This window comes from Triticum urartu, chromosome 3A (assembly GCF_056163025.1).
Source record: "Triticum urartu cultivar PI428250 chromosome 3A, HENAU_Tu73, whole genome shotgun sequence".
In the NCBI taxonomy this organism is placed as follows: Eukaryota; Viridiplantae; Streptophyta; class Magnoliopsida; order Poales; family Poaceae; genus Triticum; species Triticum urartu.
Genome location: NC_141875.1, coordinates 320960751 through 320982706, shown reverse-complemented (window position 1 = coordinate 320982706; position 21956 = coordinate 320960751).

Sequence of the window (21956 nt, the reverse complement as noted above, 5' to 3'; positions counted from 1 at the left end):
ACTCTCCACTCTACTATGAGTCTTGATCAAGAAGAACATCAACGAGTGGGAGGAGTGCCTACCAATCGCCGAGTTCGCCTACAACCGTGCAACACATTCGACTACCGGCAAGTCCCCTTTAGAAGTCGTCTATGGATTCAACCCATTGTCCCCATTGGACATTCTTCCTCTACCACTACAAGAGCGCATCAACATGGATGCGAGCGACCGAGTGAACCACCTCAAGAAGATGCAGGAAGATACAAGGCACACCATAGAGCGCCAAGTACAACGACTCGCAACCAAGTGCAACGCCAACAAGTCCCCAATGGTGTTCCAACCGGGTGACCTAGTTTGGGTACATCTCCGCAAGGATCGTTTTCCCAAGGAGCGCAAGTCCAAGCTACTTCCAAGAGCCGATGGCCCATTCAAGGTACTCGCACGCTACAACGACAACGCCTACAAGGTCGACATCCCACGAGACAAGTACAATGTGAGCGACACATTCAACGTTAAAAACTTGGTCAAGTACCATCGTGATGAAGATCACGATCCGTGGACGGATCTCTCCCAGGGGGGGGGGGAGATGATGCGGAGCATCCTTCCATCATCCCCATGGACTCTACACCGACACATCAAGCCCCACATGGACCTATGACAAGAGCGAGAACACGTGCTTTGGAAACCGAGGTGAACTCTTTCCTACTTAGCTTGCATATGGATATGAATGGAACATTGTTGCTACCTCACCAAGATATGCTATGTCTCATTAGGTACGAAGTGGAACACCACCAAGAGGCTCAGGAGCACCCCCAAGGAGAAGAGGAACCACCCCAAGGCCACGCAGACCAAGATGGAGGGCAACACCAGCAAAACTAGAAGTCACAGGGGACCCCGTGCGCACGGGCCCTCGAGACCCCGTGCCCACGGGCTATCCAGGAAGTTGGCGCTGGAGCACCCCTTGCGCACGGGCCTGTACTATGCCCACGGGACCCCCGTGCGCACGGGCCCAACTTACCCCATGCGCACGGGCCTCCCAGGATGGACGGCTGAGATCCCCAAACCGAGCCCCTCTTCATCTCTTTCGACCCCTAGACTATATAAACCGTACCTAGGGCTATGTTTAGGGTTAGCAAAGTATGAGATGAGATATTTGTGAGGTTTTCTCCTTCTACCTTCCCACTTGTGGAATCAAGGCCCCTTTTGGGAAGAATCCTAGTGGATTTCAAGACCTCCTCTAGGAGAAGACTATCTTCAAGACCTCCTCTAGGATATGTGTACTCGAGGATCTAGCATATGTGTGACTATTTCTTGTTGGTTTAGTGATTCTCTCGTGTTTCCCCTCATGTTTCCCCTCGTGTTCTTCATGTTCATCGCGGGATCCGCTCCTTTCGTGAAAGATCGGGCGATTAGGGTTCCACCCTACATCATCTTGGCATCTGGAGCCACGTTGATCACGATTTCGGAGCCTCCCCGTTGTGTTTCTAGCCTTGTTTTTGTTGTTTTTGTCCCTAATTCGAAAATTCCCCAAAAAAATAGCCCCAATTTTTTTTTGTGATTTGTTGGTGTGTTGAAATTTTGTTGGATTTGATCCGTGGATTTGCTTTACCTTGAGTAGGTCTAGCTTTTCCCCCCTCTCCCCACTCTTTCCATCTACGAAATTGCCCAGATTCGACGAATTTCACTTCATCCACACCAACCACATGCAGTTCATCCCATGCCCGAAAAGTACCCAGGCACCGGAGATCCGATGACTGGACGACCGGCCGAGCCCGGACGTCCGAGGTACCCTGATGAAACTGAATTTTTTCAGTTTTAGTCACCACCACCGCCCCACTTCCGCATACGCACTCCCACCACCTATACACCATCACCACTTCTGATGCCGAGCATCCTTCCATCATCCCCATGGACTCTACACCGACACATCAAGCCCCACGTAGACCTATGACAAGAGCGAGAACACGTGCTTTGGAAACCGAGGTGAACTCTTTCCTACTTAGCTTGCATATGGATACGAATGGAACATTGTTGCTACCTCACCTAGATATGCTATGTCTCATTAGGTACGAAGAGGAACACCACCAAGAGGCTCAGGAGCACCCCTAAGGAGAAGAGGAACCACCTCAAGGCCACGCGGACCAAGACCGAGTGCAACACCAGCAAAACTAGAAGTCACAGGGGACCCCCTGCGCACGGGCCCCCGAGACCCCATGCCCACGGGCTATCCTCTAGGAGAAGACTATCTTCAAGACCCCTGCGCACGGGCCTCCCAGGATGGACGGCTGAGATCCCCAAACCGAGCCCCTCTTCATCTCTTTCGACCCCAAGACTATATAAACCGTACCTAGGGCTATGTTTAGGGTTAGCAAAGTATGAGATGAGATATTTGTGAGCTTTGCTCCTTCTACCTTCCCACTTGTGGAATCAAGGCCCCTTTTGGGAAGAATCCTAGTGGATTTCAAGACCTCCTCTAGGAGAAGACTATCTTCAAGACCTCCTCTAGGAGAAGACTATCTTCAAGACCTCATCTCCTAGGAGTGGGAAGAACTTTTCCATTGTATGTTTGCTTTGATTGTGCTTGTGACTTGTGGATCTTATTTTGCTATTCTAGTGGATGTGTGATTGGGAAATTGTTTGAGTGATTTCCTCTTTGTGTTCTTGTGAGTTTGCCCTTTTCCCCCTCCAAGTGTGAAAAGATCCCCCTCTAGGATTTCATCCTATATCATTTTGGTATCAAGAGCAAGGTTGATTCACATCTTGGAGTCCCATCTCCCGATTTGCTAGCTTGATTTTGTTGTTTTTCGTCCACATTCGAAAATCCCCACAAAAATAGCCCCCAAATTTTTTTCTTGCAATTTGTTGGATCTTGTGAGATTTGGTTGTTTTGATCCATGAATTTGGAGTTTGTCAAGTGGATCTACCCACCTTCCTTCATCCCCACCTTCCAAATCCTCGGAATTGTCCTTATCTTGGAAAATCCCCACGGATCCGGAGCTGTTCATCCGCTCCCAGCAGACCCCGTGCACACGGGCCCTCGAGACCCCGTGCACACGGGCCTCACTTACCCCGTGCGCACGGACCTTCCAGAAACTTTCGGCCATCTTTGTTTTGCATCATTTTGCATCCATACCAACACTCGTGTTCTTCCGCACCATTTCTCGTGGTTGTTTGAGTTTCGGACCGCGGTTTCTCTTGTGTCCTAAGGTGTTTAGGCTACCTAGGCGCATTTGGACATCATCATTGCCGCCACTTGTTCATCAACTCGGACACCACACCGGCTTCACCAACTTCATTCTTACCGTACGATCAGACGGTAACCTCGACGACATCTAACCCTTGCTTTTGCATTGATAACCCGAGCCATTTCGGGTCGCTTACCCATCGAGCCTAGCAAGTTGAGAATTGTCGGGCCACGCTATTGTGCACCATAGTCATCGTGTTAACATCTTAGTGCCATAAGTCTCTCCCGTGCATATCTTACATACTTGTCTCATATCATACTTAGCTCTAGCTTCAAAAAAAAGAAGAAAAACTTTTAAGCAAAAGAGGAGCAATAAGGAGCTTGTAAGCAATAGCATCGAGTCATTTGCATATCATCTTTGACACCTCATACGCAGCATAGTTGGGATTGAAGACGACACGTTTCTCTTATAGGTTGGTGCACATGCGTATCTAGCCCATTTGAGCAATCGAGCTAGTGTCTCTCTAGTATTCGCACAACAAGAGCATTTTCCGTGGTTGCACATTTTGAGCTCACCCCTTGGCTGTGCGGATCCCATCTATCTTCCGTGTGTGTGTTCCTAGTGATATCTTTGGGTTTGATCTATTTGTTTTTACTTGCATTTTTGTGAATCTTCTCAACCTTATCGATATCCTGACTAACATTTGCTTGAAATTTTTGCCACCATCCTAACCGAGCTCCTCCATAAGCCTTTTACTTGTAGGTGTGAGAAACAATTCCCGGTACCAATTCCCCTATTATAGCATCATGAGATCGTACTTGTTACATCCACAATCTTCGGAAAAGGTAACTTTGGTTTTGTTCTCTCATTTGTCCTACTCACCAACACTTGCTCATGATGGATAGGCCAAGTACTTCTACCAACCCACTCTTCATGGAGCAAGACGACGACATGAACTCCTACGTCACCGAGAGTAACCTCTTTGGTGCACAACGTGCTTTGCATCAAGAGCAATAAGCTATGAGTGACCGCATCGACAACATTGCCGCCGACTTGCGACTTTTCGAGCAACGTACAAGGGACTACTTCGACCACAAGCTCGACGATCACAAGCAAGAGAATGACACAAGGATGGACGAAATTCATGCTTTGTTGCTCAACCGCTCGTCTTCCCCTTCAAGAAGGAGCCGTTCAAGCCGCTACTTTGACTTCACCCTCTCCGGCACAAGTACACCGACATCGCACACTCTTCGTCGAGCCGCGTGCACCGACTGTCAAGCAAGCCTCAATCCACTTCGAGACACCGACACTCAAGAGCGCCGACAATGTCAAACTCAGGAGGCCTTTGCGCTAGCACGAGAATGGCAACAACAACGCCAACATGAAGAGGAAGAATGTGCGCGTCTCCACCAACTTGCACAAGATGTCGAGACACAACATCAAGAACAACAACTCCGTGACGCTGAAGCACTTGCGGCACAACAAGCTCTACGCGATTCGAGTTGAGCCATTGCCGACCGAAGCCGTCAAGCCCGTGAACAAGATGAAGCACTTCGCGAAGAAATTCAAGAACAAAGATTTCAAGCTCGCGTGCATCGTCAAGTTCCTCCTCGAGCTCGCGAAGCTCCCACTCAAGCTCGACAAGACCATCAAGTTCATCGAGAGCATTAAGACAATGAACATCCTCCACGACAAGAGCCACATGAGGTTGACAACCTTCCACGTCAAGAGCACCACGAGTTGAACAATCATCTACAACTTGGGCGTCATCATCCACGACCCCAATACAATGACGAGCAACGCTACGGCAAGCTCAAGTTCACCATGCCCAAGTTCAACGGAAGCAACGATCCCGAAGAGTACCTTTCATGGGCATTGAAAGTTGACAAGATCTTCCGTTTGCACAATTATGAAGAAGAAAAGAAGATCCCGATGGCATCTCTTGAGTTCCAAGACTATGTCCTTATTTGGTGGTAACAAGTCATTGAGCGCCGAGAGGCAAGAGGTGATCCACCCATCACTACTTGGGCGCAAATGAAAGATGTCGTGAGAGCACGCTTCGATCCTACCTACTACAACCGCGACCTCTTCAAGAAACTCCAACAACTAAAGCAAGGAACCAAGAGCGTTGAAGAATACTACAAGGAGATGTAGATTGCAATGATTAGAGCCAATGTCATGGAAGACGATGAACAAACAATGGCACGCTTCTTGAATGGCCTCAACCATCGCATCAAGAAGATCGCCGACTTCCAACCATACTCAAACCTCATCGAGCTAGTGCACCAAGCCACCAAAGCGGAGCGCCAAGTGCAAGATGATTTCAAGTATGCCAAGTTCTCGTCCAAGACCTATGGCTCCTCTTATCAAGCTCCCGCGACTTCGGCAACTCCTTCCTCAACTAGAGCATCACCAAGTACCGGTGACAAGTCAAGTTACAAGAAGACTTCGACAAGCGCAAGTCGTCCCCCTACTACAAGCAACTTCAAGCCGAAAGCTTCATCATCATCTACTCCAACCGATGAGACCATCTAGACAAGTTCCATCAAATATTTCACATGCGGAGACCGAGGCCACAAGTCCTTCGAGTGCACAAACAAGCGCACCATGATCTTCAACGACGACAGAACCTACGACTCCATGAGTGAAGGAGAAATGGAAGCCCTTCACCAAGTGGCCATGCACCGACAAGTGAACAATGAAGAAGAAGATGATCAAGTCTTTTGTGATGAAGATTCAAGTCCCGCTCTTGTTATCTCCAAGGTCTTGACTCTTCAACATCAACAAGACGAAGATCAAAGATGCCATATCTTCCACACAAAGGCCGGCATCAACGGACGGTCCGTCAAGGTCATCATCGATGGAGGTAGTTGCCACAACTTAGCAAGTGAAGAACTATGCTCCAAACTTCAATTGGTCAAGATGAAGCACCCTCACCCTACAAGGTTCTATGGCTAAGTGACACTGGCACCATACAAGTCGAGCATCGAGTACAAGTCTCTTTCAAGATCGGCGCCTATGAAGACACTTTGGAGTGTGATGTCCTTCCGATGACCGTTTGCCACCTCCTTCTTGGGCGGCCATGGCAATTTGACCGAGGTGTCATTCACAATGGGCGTACCAATCACTATAGCTTCAAAATGAAAGGGAAAGAGTTTGTACTATGTCCCATGTCTCCAAGCCAAGTGCTCGCCGACAAGCAAAACACCCATCGTGGAGAGAATAGTGAGAGAGTGAGCCACGAAAAAGAGAGTGAGCGCCACAAGCCCAAATTGAGTGCCTCCACGATGAGTGACAAGAAAAACTTAGTCCTATTTGCCACCAAACGTGAGATGAGAGACGTGTGTGAGAACCCATCAAGTATCCTACACTATTTCCTATTGTGCAAGGACGAGGCACCAAAAACTAACACCTCTCACAATCTACCTTTGGTGTTATCTTCTCTATTACAGGAATTTCAAGATGTTTTCCTCGATGAGCTACCTCTAGGACTACCTCCACTTCGATGCAGTCCAGGGTGAGACTTCTCTCCCCAGACAGATCTTTGTGTTCGGCGGCTTCGCACTGCGGGCCAACTCGCTTGGCCATCATGAGCAGATCGAAAGTTACGCCCCTGGCCACCAGGTCAGGTTTGGATGCTTAAATTACACTGCCGATATCTGTGGGGACTTGATCTTCGACGGATTCGAGCCCCTGCCTTGTGCGCCATGCGGTCATGATGAGTACGATTTAGCTCTACCATCGGACCGTATTCAGGAGATCGCACCGGTAGCCGCTCCGAGCCTCAATTCGGAGCCAGTTGCGCCATCCATGGATGGCTGGATAGACCCCGTCACGGAGGCCGTATCCTCAGCGGCGGTCGAGCCGAATATCAACCTTTCCCTTCATGAGAGCCGTGTTACCAAACTGCCAGATCCTTGTCCGGCCACGGACTCCGAACCACCTGCGCCCGTTCCTATCGAATCCGATTGGGCGCCGATCAAGGAGTTTACCTCCACAGATATTTTTCAGCACTCGCCCTTTGGCGACATACTGAACTCATTAAGGTCTCTCTCCTTGTCAGGAGGATCCTGGCCGAAATATGTCCGGCAGAATTGGGATGCGGATGACGAAGAAATTCGCCGCCCACCCACCACCCAGTTAGTAGCCACTGTCGACGACTTAACCGACATGCTCGACTTTGAATCCGAAGACATCGACGGTATGGACGACGATGCAGGAGACAAAGAGGAACCACTGCCCACAGGGCACTGGACAGCCACCTCATCATACGATATATACATGGTGGACACACCCAAAGAAGGCAATGGCGACGAGACAGTGGAGGATGACCCCTCCAAGAAGCAACCCAAGCGCCGGCGTCAGCGGCGCGGCTCTAAGTCCTGCCAAGGCAAAAGCGGTGATACCGGCACAGGAGATAATAGCACTCCGGACAGTGCCGAAGACGACAACAATCCCCTCCAGCAAGATTTATGGCAGGAGGATGGAGAAGCCAGCCCTCCAGAGAAAAGCGGCAGATGGAGAGGCGGATGATGATAATTATATGCCTCCCTCCGAAGACGAGGCAAGCCTCGACGATGAAGAATTCTTCATGCTTGAGGATCCCGTCGAACAAGAGCGCTTCAAGCGCCGGCTTATAGCCACGGCACATAGCCTTAAGAAAAAGCAACAATAGCTTCAAGCTGATCAAGATTTGCTAGCCGACAGATGGACCGAAGTCCTTGTGGCCGAGGAATATAAACTCAAACGTCCCTCCAAGAGTTACCCAAAGCATAGGTTGCTACCTGAACTGGAGGAGGAAGCATTGAAACCCACATCTCCAGCACATGATGCGGCTGACCGGCCACCTCGTGGTCGCGACAGAGAGGCATTTCAGCCAAAAGCTCAGTCTGCACTCCAACGCCACTCACATAAAAACGTCAAGGCATGAGGAAATATGCCAAACCTGCGAGACATATTGGAGGACAAAGCAAAACCTGCAAGATCAATCTACGGATCAAGAGGGCGCGCCACTATGCGAGACGATAATCATCATGCCGGATACAGTAAAAGTAAGTCCGGCCGGGCCGAACACAGCGGGCAAGACTCATTCGAGCTGCATTGCGACATAGCCCAGTACAGAGGAGCCGCACACCCCCTATGTTTCACCGACGAAGTAATGGATCATCAAATCCCAGAGGGTTTCAAACCCATAAATATAGAATCATACGACGGCACAACAGATCCTACGGTATGGATCGAGGATTTCCTCCAGCATATCCACATGTCCCGCGGTGATGATCTACACGCCATTAAATACCTCCCACTCAAGCTCAAAGGACCAGCTCGGCATTGGCTCAATAGCTTGCCAGCAGAGTCCATTGGCTGTTGGGAGGATCTGGAAGCCGCATTCCTCGACAACTTCCAGGGAACTTACGTGCGACCACTAGATGCCGATGACTTGAGCCACATAATTCAGCAGCCAGAGGAATCGGCCAGGCAATTCTGGACACGGTTCCTAACAAAGAAAAATCAAATCATCGACTGTCCGGATGCAGAGGCCCTAGCAGCTTTTAAGCACAACATCCGCGACGAGTGGCTCGCCCGGCACCTTGGTCAGGAAAAGCCAAAATCTATGGCAGCCCTCACGACACTCATGACCCGCTTTTGTGCGGGAGAAGACAGCTGGCTGGCTCGCAACAATAACATATCAAAGAACCATGGTACTTCGGATACCAAGGATGGCAATGGCAGGTCATGTCGCAACAAACATAAGCACCGCATTAACAGCGACAATACCAAGGATACGATAATCAATGCCGGATTCAAAGGCTCTAAACCCGGTCAACGGAAAAAGCCATTCAAAAGATGCACTCCAGGCCCGTCTAGTTTGGACCGTATACTCGATCGCTCGTGCCAAATACACGGCACCCCCGACAAACCAGCCAACCACACCAACAGGGATTGTTGGGTGTTCAAGCAGGCCGGCAAGATAAATGCCGAAAACAAAGATAAGGGGTCACATAGAGATGACGAGGAGGAGCCCCGGCAGCCGAACACCGGAGGACAGAAGAGGTTCCCCCCACAAGTGCGGACGGTGAACATGATATACGCAACCCACATCCCCAAGAGGGAGCGGAAGCGTGCGCTTAGGGACGTATATGCGTTGGAGCCAGTCGCCCCAAAGTTCAACCCACGGTCCTCCTATCCGATCACCTTCGATCGCAGAGACCACCCCACTAGTATCCATCATGGTGGATTCGCCGCACTGGTCCTAGACCCAATCATTAACAGATTTCACCTCACTCGAGTCCTAATGGATGGCGGCAGCAGCCTGAACCTGCTTTATCAGGACACAATGCGCAAAATGGGTACAGACCCCTCAAGGATCAAACCCATAAAAACGACCTTTAAAGGTGTCATACCAGGTGTAGAGGCCCATTGCATAGGCTCAGTCACACTGGAAGTGGTCTTCGGATCCCCGGATAACTTCCGAAGCGAAGAGTTAATCTTCGACATAGCCCCGTTCCGCAATGGCTACCATGCACTGCTCGGGCGAACCGCATTTGCGAGATTCAATGCGGTACCGCATTATGCATATCTCAAGCTCAAGATGCCAGGACCTCGGGGGGTCATAACAGTCAATGGAAACACAGAGCGCTCTCTCCGCACGGAGGAGCACACAGCAGCCCTCGCAGCAGAAGGGCAAAGCAGCCTCTCAAGGCAATCCACTAGTTCGGCGATTAAGGACCCGGACACCTTCAAGCGCGCCCGGAGTAATCGGCAACTGGACCGCCTGGCACGTTCCGTGCTCGCATAGTAATACGGCCCCCACCCCGGTCCCAGCCAAACGGCGAAATCCGTGCCACGCGTACATAATTACGCATTAAAAATACCATGGGCATAGGTGGGGAGGGGGGCACAACTACGGCACACCCCAAGACACGGCTTAAACCGCACTAGGGGATTCCCGCTTTGTTATATTTCTCTTTTAGGACTTTAATCTCTGGAAACCCTGTCCGGCAGCATGATTGCCGAACACATGATGCAGCAATCAAGGAGGCAGAGAGCTACGTCACACCACGGAACTCCCAGGTGGATTACGATAACGAGTGAAATACTTGCTTTAATACTATTCCTCAGCTCACCCTTGGAAGGGACATGTCAAATAGTCCTACTCTTTGCTTATCGCACTACTTGTATCATTCTGCTCTAATGCACCTTTTTGAATAAAACAATGCATAACATTAAGACTATTATTGCATTCTTCCTTTACATATATATGTTCATTCATGACATCTAGCACCTGTACACTCTGGTACGGCCAATACGCCAGGGGCTTAAGCATACCCCATAATGCGGCGTGAGAAGTCCGAACACTTTTGACAGTGCGGCACCCCGAACTTATAGCATTATATGCATCAGCTCCGAATCATGTCTTGGGTCAATAGTTGGGTTTGCCCGGCTCCCATGTTTTGGTACCTTACGTTCCGCTATATCTGCTAAGGTAGCACTGGGAGAACTACTGCGATTGTGCCCCGGTTCTACTCGGCTAAGCACCTCAGTAGAGGAAGCTAAAACTGAGTGTCATGATAAGGCGAGAGACTAGTCGTTGTTCGAGGGGTTTCAAGTCCCTAAAGACTTATGCCGCTTAGAGAGAGGAGTCGGCCCTGTCCGGCTTAAGGTGTGTATCGCACCCCAAATTCGGCCTTCCGAATACTAGGGGCTTCGCCGAAATTTAAAATTATAGAATTCTATGGCGAAGTGAGAGTGATAACGCATTATAGTCCGATTGCCTTGTTCGTTGTGCTGAGCACCTCCCTCGAAGGACCCAACAATGGGAACAAGAGTGCTCAGGTTTATCCCGAACACCCCAGCACTCGTGGCGTGGGGGCAGAAGCCGACGACTAGCCATCTCTCAGATTTGATAAATAGCCGAATAGAAGGCAATATTTTAAATTCAAACAAGCGTTGCATAGCGCATATGAAAAAGTTTTCATAATACAGGATTACATGAGCAAGTTTACTCCAATATTACATCTTTTGCACACTCGCCCGCTACAAGATGGGCAACCTTCAGGACACCCTCATAGTACATCTCGGGGTGGCGATGCTCCTTGCCCTGCGGCGGCCCTTCCTTCACCAGCTTCACGGCGTCCATCTTGGCCCAATGCACCTTCGCATGGGCGAAAGCTCGGCGTGCACCTTCGATGTAGACGGACCGCTTGATGACTTCCAACCGTGGGCAGGCATCCACAAGCCACCTCACCAGGCCGAACTAGCTGTTGGGAAGGGCGTCACCAGGCCACACCCGGACTATAAAGCCCTTCATGGCCTGTTCGGCCGCCTTGTGCAGCTCGACCAGTTGCTTCAGCTGGTCCCTCAGAGGCATCGGGTGTTTGGTCTCAGTATACTGAGACCAGAACAGCTTCTCCGTTGAGCTTCCCTCCTCGGCCTGGTAAAACTGTGCGGCATCCGACACGCTGCGGGGCAAATCTGCGAATGCTCCTGGAGAGCCCCGGCTCGGGTAAGTAACAAGTAATTTACTTTCACATGCTTGCTTTGCATATTGAATGCCTTACCCACCGCTATCTTCTTCATCGCATCAATCTCCTGGAGGTCCTTTTGGGCCTCAGCCTTGGCATTCTTTGCGCTCTCGAGGGCCGCGGCAAGCTCAGACTCTCGCGTCTTCAAGTCAAGCTCCAACGCCTCATGCTTCGTCACGAGAGCGTGGAGCTCTTGCTACACCTCGCCCACCCGTGCCTCCTGCCTTTCCCGCTTGGTGCGCTCCTCGGCCGCTTTGTTTTCGGCCTCGGATAGCGCTTGCTTCAGGGTCGCCACCTCGGTCGTGGCCCCTGGCAAATTTACGATGATCCTGTCATTTTGCAATCGCATTCTTATTATATATATCCATATACTAGGTACTACTTACCTTTGTTCTCCCTGAACTGCCTCTTGACAAGGCTGAGCTCTTTCTTGGACCCTTCGAGGTCCTGCTTCAGTATGGCGACCTCCGCAGTCAGTGCGGCAGAGGTCAGCAGTGAAGCCTGCATACGCATATAGACATACTTATATTAGACTCCTGCAGATATTAGTTGATCCTCTATTCGGTTTTTCTTTTTGAACACCAAATAGAGCATCAGGGGCTACTGTCTATGTGGTAATATTTTTCCTATATTTCAAATACTTACCTCAAAGCCTGTTAGAAGGCTGGCACAGGCTTCAGTCAGTCCGCTCTTGGCGGACTGAACCTTCTGGATCACCGCACTCATAATAGTGCAGTGCTCTTCGTCGGTGGAAGCGCTGCGAAGCGCTCCCAGCAGATTGTCCGGTGCCTCTGGAAGGACAGAGGTCACCGGCACAGGCGTCTTGCCCCTTTTGGAAGGAGGCCACCTGCCTGTGTCCGGAACCACTGGAGGTTCCGGCGTGGTGTTCGGTTGAGGGCCGAACTCGGAGCCCTCGGGAGCCTCCCTCCCTCTATTCCTGGAGTCCGGAAGGTCGCCTTGAGGCGCCTCCGGGATTGTCTCCCCTCGACCCGGTGCCTCTTGAGACAATACCTCGGCATTGTCCGTAGGGAAAGGGGAGGTGGCGCTCAGAAGTGGATCGCTATCCATATCCGACGAGTCCAAGGAGCCGCCCGACGAAGATATGTTGATACGGGCTTGGGGCGGTCTGCATAATCATATTCGACGTTAGGGGAAGCAGTGCGAAAAGGTATGCTATGAGTTACTCTAGTATCTGAATACTTACGACTTTGCCAGGGGCTTGCCCCTAAGCAGCCACTCGTCTTCGCCTTCGGCGGCAGTGGTGGAGTAGTCCGGAAGGAGAGTCCTCCCCTTCTTGGACCCTTCGCCCCCCCAGTCGGGGCGGCCTTCCTTTTCTTGTCTCCCCCGACTGAAGGGGGAGCATCTTCTTCTTCCTCCTTGTCTTCGGGGGAGGAGTCTGTCGCGGAGTTATCGGACGATGAGTCTGATACCACTGGCGCCGAGAACTCTTTCGGGTTCCCTTGGCCTTCTTGGTCTTCTCCGGCACCTTGTAAGGAGCCGGAGTCAGCATCTCCGCCAGGAGAGCGTCCGCAGTGTCTTCGGGCAGAGGGGCCGGACAGTTAATCTGCCCCGACGTCTCCGCCCAGTCCTGTCAAAGGCATGGAGCTCAGACCCCGCACATGGTTAAGCTAGGGGAAATAAATATCCTACCGGACGTATAGAAGTCACCAAATGCGCTAGGCGCTTCACGCTTAGCCCGCGGTCCTCGGTAAGAGAAGGAGGGACCTCAGCACCCTTGAACAGCACCCTCCAGACGTCCTTGTGCGTCGTGTCAAAGAGCTCGATTAGAGTCTCGTGCTGGGCCGGGTCGAACTCCCATAATTTAAGATCCCATAGTTGTCACGGGAGGATCCGGCGGAAGAGCATGACCTGGACTATGTTGACAAGCTTGAGCTTCTTGCTTGCCATATTCCGGATACATTTCTAGAGTCCGTCCAGCTCCATCGCTGAACCCCAGGACATGACCTTCTCTTTCCAGGAGGTGAGCCGCGTGGGGATTCCGGATCGAAACTCGGGGGCCACCACCCAGTTGGTGTCGCGCGGCTCGGTGATGTAGAACCACGCTGATTGACATCCCTTTATGGTCTCCACGAAGGAGCCTTCGAGCAATATAACATTAGGCATCTTTCCCACCATGGCTCCACTGCATTCCGCTTGTTGGCCTCCCACCACCTTCGGCTTGATATTGAAGGTCTTCAACCACAGGCCGAAGTGGGGCCGGATGCGGAGGAAAGCCTCACACACGACGATGAACGACGAAATGTTGAGGATGAAGTTCGGGGCCAGATCATGAAAGTCCAGCCCGTAGTAGAACATGAGACCACTGACGAATGGATGGAGGGGAAACCCCAGTCCGCGGAGGAAGTGGTGGAGGAAGACTACCCTCTCGTGAGGTTCCGGGGTGGGGACGATCTGCCCCGTAGCGGGCAGCCAATGCGCGATATTCGCGGATAAGTATCCGGATCCGCGCAGCTTTTTGATGTGTCCCTCCGTGACGGAAGAAGCCATCCACTTGCCTCCCGCTCCGGACATGCTTGGAGAAGGTTGAGGAGAAGGATGTGGACTTGGGCGTTGGAGCTCGAGTGTGCGAGAATGGATGAGCAAGGAGGAAGAAGGCGCGGGTAGAAAAAGGATAAACCTTACCCCTTTATAAGGGCGGCCAAAACTATGCGCCCCCACTAGCCTGGTAAAACTCACTTATCCCCCAAGCGCCGTAATTGATGGCGCGGTTGGGTTACCCACGACCGTATTGATGAGAATTCCGTAATAAGGGGGACACGATCTCTGATTTGACAAGACGTGTCAAGAAACTGCCTCGCGTTATGTGTGGGGCTAGTTGAAGGGAACGGTTCGAATAATCACCGGGCCACGGCATGATGTCATGTTGCCGAAACAGGTCAGCAAATTAGATTTGTGGAAATATTATTCTCTCTACGGTGGTATGTGGAACTTATTTTGCAAGGTCGTACACTATCCTTGTATTCAAATTCTTCCGTGGTGTATTCGGAGGAGGAACCCGCCTTGCAATGCCGAAGACAACACTGCACGCCGGACTCATCGTGATTGAAGCCTGGTTCAGGGGCTACTATGGGAGTCCTGGATTAGGGGGTCTCCGGACAGCCGGACTATATCCTTTGGCCGGACTGTTGGACTATGAAGATACAAGATTGAAGACTTCGTCTTGTGTCCGGATAGGACACTACTTGGCGTGGAAGGCAAGCTAGGCAATACAGATATGTATATCTCCTCCTTTGTAACCGACCTTGTGTAACCCTAGCCCCCTCCGGTGTCTATATAAACCGGAGGGTTTTAGTCCGTAGGATAACATACAATCATACCATAGGCTAGCTTCTAGGGTTTAGCCTCTCTGATCTCGTGGTAGATCAACTCTTGTAATACCCATATCATCACGAATAAATCAAGCAGGACGTAGGGTTTTACCTCCATCAAGAGGGCCCGAACCTGGGTAAAACATCGTGTCCCCTGCCACCTGTTACCATCTGCCTTAGACGCACAGTTCGGGACCCCCTACCCGAGATCCGCCGGTTTTGACACCGACAATACCTTTCGTGGGCATTGAAGGTCGACATAATCTTCCGTTTGCACAACTATGAAGAAGATAAGAAGATCGCGATGGCATCCCTTGAGTTCCAAGACTATGTCCTCATTTGGTGGGAACAAGTAATCGAGCACCGTAAGGCGAGAGGTGGACAACCCATCACTACTTAGGCGCAAATTAAGGATGTCATGAGAGCATGATTCGTGCCTACCTACTACAACCGCGACCTCTTCAAGAAACTTCAACTACTCAAGTATGGAACCATGAGCGTTGAAGAGTATTACAAGGAAATGGAGATTGCCATGATAAGAGCCATCGTCACAGAAGATGATAAGCAAAAAATGGCATGTTTCTTGAATGGATTCAACCATCCTATCAAGATGATCGCCGACTTCCAACCATACTTGAACCTCATTGAGCTCGTGCATCAAGATACCAAAGCGGAACGTCAAGTGCAAGACGATTACAAGTATGCCAAGTTCTCATCCAAGTCATACGGCTTCTCCAACAACCAAGGTTCAATGACTCCAACCCGTCTACCAAGCCTTTTACAAGCAACGTCGACAAGTCGAGTTCCAAGAAATCATTGTCAACTCCAAATCATCCTCCTACAATGAGCAACTTCAAGCCGAGAGCTTCATCATCATCTACTCCAACCGATGAGACCATCAAGATGAGTTCCTTCAAATGCTTCACATGCAGAGGCCGAGGCCACAAGTCCTACAAGTGCACCAACAAGTGGACCATGATCCTCAACGACGATGGCACTTATGACTCAATGAGTGAAGCAGAAATGGACGCCCTTGAACAAGTGGCCATACACCGGCAAGTGAACGAAGAAGACACGGAACAAGTCTTTTGTGACGAAGATTCAAGTCCCGCTCTCATTGTCTCCAAGGTTTTGACTCTCCAACATCAACAAGAAGAAGTCCAACGATGCCACATAATCCACACCAAGGCCGGCATCAATGGAAGATCCGTCAAGGTCATCATCAATGGAGGGAGTTGTCATAACCTCGCAAGTGAAGAATTTTGCTCCAAGCTCCAATTGCCCAAGACGAAGCGCCCACATCCCTACAAAGTTAAATGGCTTAGCAACTCTAGCACTATCCAAGTCGAGCATCGAGTACAAGTCTCCTTCAAAATTAGTGCCTACAAAGACACTTTGGAGTGCGACGTCGTTCCAATGACCGTTTGCCACCTTCTTCTTGGACGCCCATGGCAATTTTGAGAGAGGTGTCATCCACAACGGCCGAACGAACCACTACATCTTCAAGATGAAGGGGAAGGAGTACATACTTCGCCCTTTGTCGCCAAGCCAAGTGATCACCGAAAGGCAAGCCACCCATCGTGGAGAGGATAGTGAGGAGCGAGCCACCAAAAAGAGAGTGAGCGCCACAAGCCCAAATCGAGTGCCTCCACGATGAGCGAAAAGAAGAACTTAATCCTATTTGCCACCAAAAGTGAGATAAGAGGAGTGTGTGAGAACCCATCTAGTGTCCTACACTATGTCCTTTTGTGCAAGGATGACGCACCAAATGCTAACACCTCTCACGCTCTACCTTTAGTGTTGTCTTCTCTTTTTCAGGAATTTCAAGATGTTTTCCCCGACGAGCTACCTCCGAGACTACCTCCACTACGAGGAATCGAGCACCGCATCGACCTCATCCGCTGATGTTGGGTGGAACCCTATACGGCCGATCTTTCACGAAAGGAGCGGATCCCGCGAAGTACACGAAGAACATGAGGGGGAAAACGAGAGGAATCACGAGGGAAAACACGAGAGAAGCACTAAAACCAACAAGATATGGTCACACATATGCTAGATCCTCGAAACACAAAGAGATACAAGATCCGAATCCAACAAAGGACAATACATAGGGTAACCGGTTCTTCCATGTAAGGAGGTATTGATGGTCTTCTTCGCGAGGAGCTCTTGAATCCAAGAGGATCTTCTCTGAAGAGGGGCTGCGGTCTCTCTCGTGGAGTAGATCTGTATGGATGAGCGAAGCTCTATCACTCAAATGAGCTATAACAACGCTAACCCTAACTAGGAGGAGGTGGAGGAGTATATATAGTCTAGGTCCACGAAGGGGTAAGTGGAGAGGGATACATGGGCCTCGGGCCCGATCTCTATATGCAAATAGGTACAGGACGTCCGCTGGGGACCAGTCGTCCGGTGGCTCGTGGGCTTCCGGACGTCCGGTAGTCGCCAGACTTCCGCTCACTTTCGCTCGGTTGAGGTGGCACCGGACGACCGGTAGCGGGCGGTCGTCCGGTCGCCGGTCGTCCGGTGTTGTCGGTCTTCCGCTGATTTGGCTCGGGTGTAGATGTGCGGGTCGTCCAGTGGGGGCCGGACGTCCGCTTGCTGGGAGGGGCCGGTCATCCGGTGTTGTCCAGACGTCCGCTCGCTGGAGTCTCTTCGGCAGCTCTTCTTCTTGCATCTTGTTTTCACGCTTCCCTCGCGGATGGTGTAGTTGTACACTTGCACTCGCACTCCTCCTCGTCTTCCGTAGCATTCCGATAATACCTATGCATGCAGACGAGTGGAGTGTCAAGTAGTATACCATCCTCGAAGGGGTCAAGTGAACACGCGTAAAGGAGATGATTCACATTTGTGTATGTGAAGTGGATGTCGAACCTGTCACTTGCCAAACGGACTCTTGAAATGGTGATGTTCGTAGGATGCTCCGCATCATCTCCCCTCCCTTGGGAAAGATCTGACCTCGGATCGAAAACCAAATCACCATGGGAAAGAGATGGCTTCGCCATGTAGAAGTGGACGTTCACCAAGTTCTTGTCATCTTGAAGCTTGAAATGGGCACTCTCCAATGTTGCACCGTCTTGTGATTCCTTCAAAAGGAGTAAGGACAACAAACACTTGGAAAAACAAATGTGGTTAGCGTTAGTGCAAATCCAAGCATTCAAGATGTTATTCACCAAACAAGTGTCGTCATCATGCAAAGCATATCGTGTGACAAAGGATTGTGACATGGCATGTAAGCATATCAATCAAGCACAAGCAAAGAAATCATGGGGGCAAGCATGTGAATGTGAGGTTGTGATGCAAATATGTGTGATAAGAGAAGAAGCATCTACCTCAAGTTCAAAGCAAGCATTCACAAATTGCTTAATGAAAGGTTTATGGTAGGCATAGGAATCATTCACAACACCAAATAAAATGAAGTGTCTAAACACATGGGTCAAGTGCAAGACAATCCAAGCATAATGTGCATTGGGTGTAGTGAATATCGTGTAGCACTCAACACAATAGAAAGAGCAATTGTTCATCATATGTGAGGCAATCAAGGCAAGCATGTAGCAATCAATGGGACATGGCATATGTGAAGTGATGACATTGTTGCAACCAAACATATGGGAGGAGCAAGTAATCCAAGAATTGGATGCAACACACAAGGCATATATATCATGATGCATGGAATGGTGAAAATGACAAGTCAAAGCAAGATTTCTAACAAGTGTTCAATCAAGTGGTCCAAGCTGAATAATAAGTCTCATGGGGAAAGAAACACAAGTAGTATGATCCATAATATCCATGCTCATGGTTTTGGGGTTCTCAAAAGAGAAGGATATCACCTTGAAAGCATGTCCTTGTGCATCCTTCACAATGCCGAAGTACAAGCAAGTGCGATGTAGAATCGTCGTGGTAGAAGGTGGTTCGCTCTCAAGAGCTCGGATTGTCAACTCACGTGACGTGGAAGTTGACACAAGGTCCAAGTATCCTACACATGCACACAACAAAACAAAGAACCTACGAGCATGGTAGATAAACACATCATCCATCATGATGGTTCTCTTCTCTTGCACATTACCATTAGAAGCACAAGTGCATGAACAATATGATGCAACAATGGCAATATTCATGGCACGAGGTATATGGTGCAAAGAAGGAAGACAAGCATGCTTCACAAAAAATATGTCAAAATCTCCAAATATAGGCGAGAATGCTATGGGGGCAATCTCATGAGCAAGATTAGAATCATTGTTGCACTCAATACATGGCAAATTGTCTAACATGAGAGAGGCAGCAGATGGAGATATATGACAAGAAGCAAAAACAATCATGTCGTGAAAAGCATGTAGATGGTTGTCATCAACCGCATGAAGCGAGCAACTTTGAATCATCGGTGATGCAACAAGGCAAGCAAACATAGTAATCAAGTCGTGCAAGCTAGTAGTGCGAAGATGCAACATACTAGAGTAAATCATGGCAATCATGTCATGAGAGCAAATAATAGGTATAGGCAATGCACATGACATATCGCAAGCACGAACACAAAGCAAGATAATAATATCATCATAGGCATGGGGCACATAGAAAGCATGGCAAAGATAAGTGATATCTCCACCAAGCTTGCAAATACACATACAAGTATTAGAATCAATCATCATGTGTAATGCAAAGCATGTGTCACAAATGCATGGCAAAAGCATATGAATGAGGATATCATGCAAAGTGAACATGGCAAGATGGGCAAAGGATATATAATGGACAACAACCCATAGCCAAGTGAGGGCCATGTAGAAGATCTGCGCGAAGTATTTGCGCGAAGAGAGCGGTGGGAATGACAATCCATGGGATCCCAAGTCATCATTGCTCTCTAGAGCTCGTTTTGTCAACTCGTGGGATTGCGAGGTTGACAAGTATTCATGGGTACCTACACAAAAGAGACACAAACCAAAGAAATTGTGCGCGTGGTTAATGTACACATCATCCATCATGATGTGTATGTGCACGTGAGAGTTAGCACAAGAGAAGCTTTGCTCAAAGAAATTTGATGCATGGTATAAGAACATGTCATCCATCATGAAAGAATAGTTGTTGTGTATAACACGATGGGGATGCAAACTGAGCATACAAGTATAAGGCACAACAATAGCATTTTTATTCATGGGGAGCATATTGTGCACACAAGTATTGGGATCATGCAATGAATGGGATGAATCAAAATCTCCTAAAATGTATGAGGAAACTATGGGGGTCTCCTCATGAGCAATGTTGGAAACATCATATGGAGAAAATGGACAACATCCAAAGCAATGCATATCCGAAGCTAAGTGGGCATGGTATGGCATATGAGATAGATGATGCAAAGGGAGCATATCAATATCATCACAAGAAAAACAAATGCCAATAACCATGGGCTTGTCATCTATGCCATATGTGCAAATTGGCTTCATTTTAGTGGCATATGCATAGTCACTACGATGAGATTGCAAATATGACATATGATGGATCTCATGCATAGCATATGACAAGTCAAGCAGATTGTCAAACATGATGTGACCTAGAGAATTGTCACAAGAAATCCTATGTAACATGGCATCACAATTAATGGGCTCCACATGGAAATCATCAAACTCATCATAAATGGGTAAATCATCGCATGGGGAAGTCACACTAGCATGAAGCATGGTAATAGGTTGATCAACATCATGCAAGCAATCAATGTCAAGAATGTCCACTAGTGGGACTAGAGCATCACCTTCACTTATGTTACCTTGTTCATTACACTCATTTGATATAAGTGAGGTGGGAAAGACTAAATGGTGGTCAATATCATCATCTTGACGGAACCATGTGGGGGTGCATCATATTCCACCATGGCCATCGTCTTGTCCAAAGGAAGGACGAAGTCGTCGAGAATCGGCGCGTCATCATATTTGGGACCTAGCACCAAATGAGAAGACACAATAGAGGTAGAGGTCAAGTCGTTAGTGTTGAAAGTGGCCTCACATGACCTATCAACTATCTCACTCTCTCTATGTGGTGGTTCACTCACTCCCTCAAAGTAGGTGCACTCAATCTCACGTATGGTGGAGTCACTCATCTCACTCAAGTGGTGGGGGTTGTGGCTCTCCTCACATGGGAATTGGGGCAACTCGTCATATATGGGGCTAGTGGTGAAGTCACTCTCACTCTCAATATGGTGGCACAAGTCACTCAAGTCATCAACCGTCGCCGTGGTCAAGGTGAAATACTTAACCATCTCATCGCCGTCGCCATGAATGAAGGCCGACGATGGCACATCATCACTCTCCTCCATGACCGAAGGGAAAATCCCATACTCGATCATCTCATCACCGTCACCGTGGATGAAGGTCGAAGATGGCACATCATCACTCTCGCCTCCTACGATGGAAGCATCATCCTTGCTCGCCACCTTGTCACTCGCCTCCCAAGCTTGGTCCTTAAGGGTCTCCGGCGTCGTACTCGTCTCCGCACCATCTTGAAAAAGAGTCACGGTAGACTCGGCATCGTCAATGCCACAAAGAGGTATGGCGGTGAAGTCAAACTTGGGAGCATCGTCTTAGAGCTCGTCGAGCTTGGACATCGTGGTGGTATTAGCCTCATGCTCGTCGTCTTGGAGCTAGGTCTTATAGAAGTGTGCTTGGGGTCGAGAAGCCTTGGCCTTTATGAGTTCTTGTTCCGCCTTGAGAGCACCAATGTAGTGTTGATGGACTTGGATCCTTGGGTGGTGTTCTCCAATTGGAGTAGAAGTTGTTCCGTGTAGGTTGGAGGAACAAACTCTCACCACAAAGCTCTCTTCGTCTTGGGCCAACTCATGTTGTTGGTCTCCGAAGGTGCATGAAGCCACCATGTGCACGCATAGTCGTGGAAGATCCTTGTGGTGCAGTTCACTTGATCTTTGGGAGGAACTTGATGTAGCTTGAGGTAGTCGTCCT